The sequence below is a fragment of the Macrotis lagotis genome, chromosome 1, assembly GCF_037893015.1.
Source record: "Macrotis lagotis isolate mMagLag1 chromosome 1, bilby.v1.9.chrom.fasta, whole genome shotgun sequence".
NCBI classification, from domain to species: domain Eukaryota; kingdom Metazoa; phylum Chordata; class Mammalia; order Peramelemorphia; family Peramelidae; genus Macrotis; species Macrotis lagotis.
The window spans coordinates 220,514,946-220,521,668 of NC_133658.1; the positions used below are offsets into that span (position 1 = coordinate 220,514,946).

A 6,723-nucleotide genomic window follows, 5' to 3' on the forward strand; every position below is an offset into this window, starting at 1 on the left:
GTAAATTTAGGGCGCCTCCATATACTTCTACTGAAGTACCTATCCACCCTTTACAATTAATGGATGAGGAGTTTGCAATTATTTTGGCTCCACCTAATCCAGAGGATACTCACATTATACCTTTAGTAAAGCATGTGAGTGGGGAAATTTTCTCTATTGCAATAATGAATGCTAATGATGATGATGATGGCTACAGTTAAGTGTTTTTTCAAGATCTGGTGTAAATAGGAAGGAAAGTGAATTGAAAAAAGGGGTCAAAACAGAGAAACCATAATGAAATTATGTTTACAATGATGATTTCTTCAGAAAAACCTCTGGATTATTCAAGTAGAAGGAATTGCTTTCTTAGGCTTGATTGACACGGGGGCAGATCAGACTGTGTTCCCCACACAAAACTGGCCACAAGCTTGGCCTAAGCAAGTTGCTTATACTAACTTAGTGGCATTGGAGATACATAGGAAACAGAAATTTCTTGTCGATCCTTGAAATGGAGAAAAGAAGATAGAGCAGGGACTGTCACTCCTTTCATAATTGAAGGACTCCCTACAATATTATGGGGAAGAGATATATCAACTAGGGGTTAGAATTAGCACAGACTCCCTGATTGGGGCTGTTGTTGAGTTGGGAAAGGGTGTCTCTGAGGCAAGGGATGCAGGGGGATGGAGGTCCCTCAAGCAAGAACCAGCCCTAAAGCCATCGAAAGTAATGAGAAGTCAATATTGAGGAATCAGTGGAAGTGGAATCTCCAAGGTAGTGTCACAGGGGATGAAGCTTCTTGCTCAGCAGGAGTCCTACCAGCACAATGAACAGGATGCAGAGGACCTGCTTTTTTGGCCCCGGTTGTCAGTCTGATTATGCTATGCACGTTAGGCACAATCTAAACCCCTAAACCAACAGGCAACTTTAGAGACTTCTTGCCGTTGCTGAAGACCCTAAAGCAGAGTCTTATGTCGACACAGACATTGACACAGACCCTGACACAGAAGACGAATACAGCTAGAAATTTTCAACCTATGGCCAGGGGCCTCGAAATCCTTGCTCCAGCAACAGAGGGTTGGAAATTGTGTGCTTCCAGTGTTGGGAGCGAAAGTGTCACATGCTGTTGGACAGTTTGTTGTGGTGATGGCTACTGTTTACAAGGTGCTGCAACTCCAGGTTGTACTGGTGTTAACCACTTAGGTGATTTCAAATACTATCTCTTATTCTCTGCCCTTCCCACCCTCTGCGGGGGGGGGGGGGGGGGGGGAGGGAAATCTTCCTTTCTGCAACTTCAAAAGCCAAGCTTATGTCTCAGATGGAATGTAGGCTTTGCTACAGGGACAAGACCCCTCCAAAAACTTATTTTAGAAATCAAGGTACCCCCATGCCTTTTTCCTGGTTCAGGGAGGGGGGGTGGGCAATGACTGTCTTTTTCTTTTTTTTTTCTTTACGTAATTTATTATTTTTGTTCCTGAAATTTCTGGTATAGTATTTTTTAACTTGAAATTTGAGACAATAAACTTCAAGACAGTATCAAAATTTGTTTTAGAACGTTTTACTATGATTTAGAATTTTCTCTAAAGAGAACAAAATCATTCATAAAAATTTAGGTATCAGAAAGACTGAGAAGGCTGTTTTTCACTTGGTTCAAGTTTTGTTTCCAGGCGTTTAGTGTATCATACAGCTGCTGCCATTGCTGTTTTCCAAATGTCCGATGTGTGCTATGACTGACAACTACTTTTTTCTGTGTTTGGTCAATTTTGCAGTAAAACCATCTTAGTTCTTACAGCATCAATAACAAATTCTTCCACATCATCAGATCCAATCTGAAGTTCTTGTTGCATTGTGTCAAAAGGAATTTTTTTATTGTCTACTGCCATTCCCATAAAAGTAAGGAGTCTCATTTTTGCCATATTCTGTTCATGCAACAAGCCAAGAGAATCAATGAAGTCCTTATTATTCTGGTAAAACTTAACATATGATGCCAATTTAGCACTCACGAAAATGGTTAAAAGTTCATGAATAAGCTCCCCTTCCAAAAACTTGACTGGTTTTAAAGTAAGAAGGTGGTCAAAAAGGAAGGCATTTGGATCTTTCAATGCTCTTACATTACAATACACCTGTGAGCATCAACCCGAGCCTGAGAAGCATTGTCCTCTGTGTAACTTCCTAACAACTCCACCATGACTTTTGAAGCAGTCTCACTCTTTTTGCAGTCTACAAGAGCTTCATAAAGGAGCCTCAAAAGAGTATGATTTTTTTCAGTGTTAAGGTTCCAGTCAGAAATCCATTTCCGAACCTGATCCAATTCAGTTGGAATGTACTGAATGGCACCACAAGATGCTGCTACTTTAATAAGACTGCAATGGACTGTGTATCTTACAGGAGTGTTCTTATCCATTCCATGGAAAAGATTGCTCAACAATTGCAGCCTCAGGGACGGACGTTCACCTTCCCGAAATTTAACCAGCTTTTCACACAGGCTTTCAATTAAAGCTTCTTGCTTGTCAGGCTCCAGGATCAAGAGGAGCGATACAACGCTGTTCATCACACTCTCAACATCTTTATCATCCTCTTTTAGACAAACATCACATGCTTCAATGATCTGAGCTAAATCTACATGGAGTTCACCTTCAGAATTCTCTTCAGAGATTCAGCTCCTTTAGATTTCAGGTAAGCTCGAAGTTCTGCAGCCTGGTCCTCCTCAGTGATGTCGATGAAGGCCAGGACGCTCATGGCAAAAGCTCCGGGCGACTCCGCGGCCTCTGCTCGGGGGACTGTCTTTTTCAATAGGTTATTGATTGGGAGGTTTTCTGGTCCAATGACTTAAGAGAAAAGTTAGAAGACTTTTTTTCCTGGGATTGGGAAATTTAGATTATAAAGTCTGTGCTTATGGCTAATATTTTGGGGTGTGTGTGTGTGTGTGTGTGTGTGTGTGTGTATGTATTTAATCATCAATAGGATGTTTTTACATCTCTTCACTGGCCTGGAGAGGTGTGAAAATGTTTCTATATTCTGAGATTTTGGTGCCAGCCAGGGTATCTAACAATCTCCTTTGATAAGTTTGAAATACAAAAGAGTTGTTTTCTGTGTTGAGAGTGTGTTAGTATCTAAACTCTGAAATAGGTAAAGTTAAAAGTTATTCCTTTTAGTTTAGATTATGAATCTGATTGCTTTGAAAGATTTTTTTTCTCTTTGTAAATTGGGGATAAAATGTATTTCAAGGAATTTGGGAATATTGGTTTTGTTAAATTGAAATTTGTGTATATTAATTTTTTAGGGGCTTTTTTTGCAAGGCAAATGGGGTTAAGTGGTTTGCCCAAGGCCACACAGCTAGGTAATTATTAAGTGTCTGAGACCAGTTTTGAACCCAGGTACTCCTGACTCCAGGGCCGGTGCTTTATCCACTACGCCACCTAGCTGCTCCTTGTGTATACTATTTTTGAACTTCTATTTACAACTTGTGTAGCATTCATTATGTAATAATTTTATTACAAAAACAAGAAAGGAGATATGTTGGGAACCATTGTGTATGGGAGTATTGTGAATTATCTTCACCTAGTGTCCTTGAACACCAGAGTCTTGTCTTGCTAAGTGCCACAGGAGTGGGAGTGGATCAGAGACTGGAAATGTATTTAAGCTACTGGTGTTTTGGTGAATTAATGGAGCTCTTGGAGATATTGATGGAGTACTTGACTCCTTTGTCATCCTTGACTCCCACCCCTCTAACACTCACCTGGGTAGATTGAGGGAGTCCAGAAGTGGGACTCAACATAGAAATCCAGGAAAGGGTCTCAACACATCATGACCTCTCAAACCTCTCCAAAACTGAAATTATGCAGCAAAGATAATTTCATCTGTCTCCAAGGACTAGGACCTAGACTCTAGGTCATCAAGAATCCAAAAGGAGGTATAAAAACAAAACCCAGGAACTGATGCTCGCTGACACTGAGTTCACACAGCACCCCTCTCACATTTTTCTGATATTGGCAGCAAGGCTGCACTAGCATCCTGAAGTACAAAACACAGGCTTATATCAAAACTCACCTTTACAACCTGATCTCCCTCCCTTTTTCCTAGAGACCTCAATTACAGGCTATGGAAGTTTGCTTAGGGCTTAAGAGCCAGATTGGCCTTATCCCCTTAAGAGCAAAAATCTGTTCCAAATCGGAAGCATCAGCTCTGCAAAGAATCAGACAAGTTCTGCAAGGGGAGGGAAGGAGGAAGACTTTCAAATATAAAAGAAAGAACATTTGAATACAACAAGACTATTCTACATCAACTACGAAAGAAGAAGGAAATATAAAAAATGTCTTCTAAAGACATATCCCAGCATCACCTACCCTGGAAATCGGAATTTAATTATACAGGACAAAAGATGGACAGTCAATAATAATGAAAATTTTAAAAACATTTTAAAGCAGAAAACCAAAACTGAAAAGATTATTTGCTTGCCAAACTCTCCAAACAACAGAAATGTTTGTGGAATGAATAAATGAAGCAATTGATAAACAGGACTATCTGAAGGAGAGGAGAGGAAAGAAGAATCTACTTGATTAATTGAGAGGGGAAAAAAAGAGGCAGAAGAAATATACATAATCAAATAAGAGTAGGAAATAAAAAGGAAAACTAAGCAAAACCTTAAAGGGAAAAGGAGAACAGAGGAGAAGAGCGAATCAGGATTAAGGGAAAGAGGGTCAGTAGAAACAGATTCACCTTACAAAACAGATTAAAGTAACAGAAGGAACATAATATTGTTTATATCAAAAAAAGGAAAAAATCATCTTTAGTTAAAAATCAATTTTAGAGATAGATGAAAAATATAAACCCAATTCTTATAATTTTAAATGTGAATGGATCAAACAATCCACTAAAATGAAAAGGAGCGACAGACTGGCTACACAAACAAAATCCTGTTACTTACAAAAAAACATATTTTAAAAACAAAGGCCTATAAAGGGGATGGGGAAAATATTCTATACATCAAGTGAATAAAAATAAAACTAAAACAGTAGCTGTCATCATGGTCTCAGCAAAAAACAAATATAATAGTGACAGGAAACTTCAATATTCCTCTCTGAGTTTTTTTTAATAAGTCTAACAGAAGATACACAAAAGGGAAAATATAGAACTGAATAAATTTTTGGAGAAATTATATTTAAAAGACTTATGCGGGTGCAGCTAGGTAGTGCAATGGATAGAGCACAAACCCTGGAGTCAAGAGGACCTGAGTTCAAATCCAGCCTCAAACACTTAATAATTGCCTAGCTATTTGATCTTGAGCAAGTCACTTAACCCCACTACCTTAAATTAAAAAAATTTTAAAAAGACTTATGGCATCATCTATATGGGATAGCAAAAATATATGCATATGTCTCTATACCACATGGAACTTTTATAAAAACTGAACACATATCAGATTACAGAGATATTGCAAACAAATGTAAAAAGAAAGTAATAGTAAATATATTCTTTGCAGATCAAAATGTAACAAAAATAGAAATTGATTCAGCAATCACAAACAAAATAAGCAGACCCAAATGGAAACTAAATCTGTTTAGTTCAAGAACAAATGATAAAAAACAATAAAAAATTATATAAATAGAAATGATAATGATAAAACAATATAACAAAATTTCTTGAAAAAAAAACAAAATATCTCCTAAGGAAGAAAAACCATATCCTCACAGTAATATGTTAACAAAGGGCAGCTAGGTGGTCCAGTAGAAGGAACATTGGCCCTGGAGTCAGAAAGATTGAGTTGAAATCCAATCAGACACTTGATGCTAGTTGTTTGATTATATATACATACATACATATATATATATATATATATATATATTTATTTATATATCAATCACAATGAAAAAAGAGGATTAATTAACTGAAAATATAATTTTATTAGAATATCAGCAAATAAATCGAAAATAATCATAAGAGAGGAAAAGTTAACAATTATGACAAATGGATAAATTGAAAACAAAAAATAGAAATGATAAATAAAACTAAAAACTGGTTCTTTGAGAAAACTAAAAAGGCTGAAAACTGTTAGCTAATCTGATTTAATTAAAGATAACAGAAAATCAAATTAATAGACTACCAAATAAACAAATAGCAAAACCAGAAGAAAAAGAAAAGAATAATCGGGAAATATTGTATGCTAACAAAATTGAGAACATGAAAGAAATAGAGGAATACCTTCAATAATATAAAATAAACAAATTATCAGAAGACCAGATAGAGATCTTGAATACTAGATCTCAAAAAAAAGAAATAGATCTCACTAAAAGGAACTACCAAAGGAAAAAGTTTCTGATCCTAATGGATTCACAGGATAATTTTATAAAACTTTTTGAAAAGTTAGTACTTATACTTCACAAATAATTCTCAAAAACGGAATAAAAAGGAACCTACCAGAATCATTTTGTGAGATAAATTGAGTCCTAGTATCTAAACCAAGAGAAAATAAACACAGGAAAAACAGGGTCAATATCAATTAAAGAACATTGAATCAAAAATTGTAAACAAAATCCTATCAAACAGACTATAGCAATTTATCCAAGAAATCATTCATTATAATTAATTAGGATAAATATCCAGAATGCAAGGAGAGTACAACATTAGGAAAATAATCAACATAGTTATATTAAAAACCAAAACATCAAAAATCATATGACTATCACAATATATGCAGAAAAAGTCTTTGACAAAGTACAATGCTTTTTTATCCTAAAAACCTGACAA

General features: G+C 36.1%; 1 pseudogene; it reads right to left on the bottom strand.

Moving 5' to 3' along the window:
- Positions 1-1,486: 1,486 nt before the first annotated feature.
- LOC141515250 (eukaryotic translation initiation factor 3 subunit M pseudogene) lies at positions 1,487-2,746 on the bottom strand (annotated as a pseudogene).
- Between the last annotated feature and the right edge of the window lie 3,977 nt (positions 2,747-6,723).